Here is a 2,012-nt window from a genome sequence, read left to right on the forward strand (position 1 = left end):
GTCCTGGAGCTCAAACCCAACGTTCTTTGGCTAACTCCTTCCCAGATCTCCTCGGCTTAGCAGCTGAAGACTGATGCTGCCAGATCATCTCAGAAGCCCCCTGGACCATCACGGACGCTGCACTTCAGGTAACTCTTACAGTGGAGAGTAAGTCTACCCCCTGTTTAATCGATATGGGGGCTACCCACTCCAAATTACCTTCTTTTCAAGGGCCCTTGCCCCTGTGACTTTTGTGGGTATTGACAACTAGGCTTCTAGACCCCTTAAAACTCCCCAACTCTGGTGCCAACTTGGACAATATTCTTTTCTGCACTCTTTTTTAGTTATCCCTACCTGCCCAGTTCCCTTATTAGGATGAGACATTTTAACTAAATTATCTGCTTCCCTGACTATTCCTGGACTACAGCTACACCTCATTGCTGTCCTTATGCCCAATTAAAGGCTTCTTTTTTTTATAATCTTTTTTTTTTTTTTTGAGACGGAGTCTCGCTCAGTCGCCCAGGCTGGAGTGCAGTGGCGCGATCTCGGCTCACTGCAAGCTCTGCCTCCCGGGTTCACGCCATTCTCCTGCCTCAGCCTCCCAAGTAGCTGGGACTACAAGCGCTCGCCGCCACGCTCGGCTAATTTTTTTGCATTTTTAGTAGAGACGGGGTTTCACCGTGTTAGCCAGGATGGTCTCGATCTCTTGACCTCGTGATCCGCCTGTCTCGGCCTCCCAAAGTGCTGGGATTACAGGCTTGAGCCACCGCGCCCGGCCTAAAGGCCTCTTTAATGTCTCCCTACCTTAATCCACAAGTGTGGGATACCTCTACTCCCTCCTTGGTGACTGATCAGGCACCCCTTACCATCCCATTAAAACCTAATCACCCTTACTTACCCTACTCAATGCCAGTACCCCACCCCACAACAGGCTTTAAGAGGACTAAAGCCTGTTATCACTCACCTGTTACAGCATGGCCTTTTAAAGCCTACAAATTCTCCTTACAACTCCCCTGTCCTACCTGTCCAGAAACCGGACAAATCTTACAGGTTGGTTCAGGATCTTCGCTTTATTAACCAAATTGTCTAACCTATCTATCCTGTGGTGCCAAACCCATATACTCTCCTATCCTCAATACCTCCCTCCACAACTCATTATTCTGTCCTTGACCTCAAAGATGCCTTCTTCACAATTCCTTTGCACCCCTCATACCAACCTCTTTTTGCTTTCACATGGACTGACCGTGACACCCACCAATCTCAGCAACTCACCTGGGCTGTACTGCCAGTCTGGTGAGTATCATCATTTAGTCATTATAAGCCCCCTCTTTGATTCCCCTGCTCCTCCGGGAGTCTCTCTTCCTTTCCATCCTTTCTAAGCAGCGACCCACAGGTAGAAGAAGCCTGTGGATACTCTCTTGCTGTTTGCTACCTCCCCCACTGGTAACCTGTCAAAGCACATCCCAAATAAAGCTTGTGTGCTACTGCCGCCTTGTGGTCACCTCTTTTTCCTCACTCAGCCAAGAAATCACTTGAACACCCTAAATGCTTGTATGGTTTTACTCTTTACATTTAGATCCCTAGTCCATTTGGAGTTTATTCTTGTATATGCTGTGAAGTGTGGATTTAATTTCATCTTTTCTCAGATGGCTAACCAGCTATCTTAGACCTTCCAATACAAGTGGCATTTTTTGCCCGATTTATTGGAAATGCCACTTTTTTTTTTTTTTTTCAGACGGAGTTTCACTCTTGTTGCCCTGGCTGGAGTGCAATGGCAAGCTCTCCGCTCACCGCAACCTCTGCCTCCTGGGTTCAAGCTATTCTCCTGCCTCAGCCTCCCGAGTACCTGGGATTATAGGCATGTGCCACCATGCCCGGACAATTTTGTATGTTTAGTCGAGATGGGGTTTCTCCATGTTGGTCAGGCTGGTCTCTAGCTCGTGACCTCAGGTGATCCACCCGCCTCTGTCTCCAAAAGTGCTGGAATTATAGGTGTCAGCCAACACAGCCGGCCTTTTTTTTTTTTTTTTTTT

This window comes from Colobus angolensis, unplaced genomic scaffold (assembly GCF_000951035.1).
Source record: "Colobus angolensis palliatus isolate OR3802 unplaced genomic scaffold, Cang.pa_1.0 Scaffold39, whole genome shotgun sequence".
In the NCBI taxonomy this organism is placed as follows: domain Eukaryota; kingdom Metazoa; phylum Chordata; class Mammalia; order Primates; family Cercopithecidae; genus Colobus; species Colobus angolensis.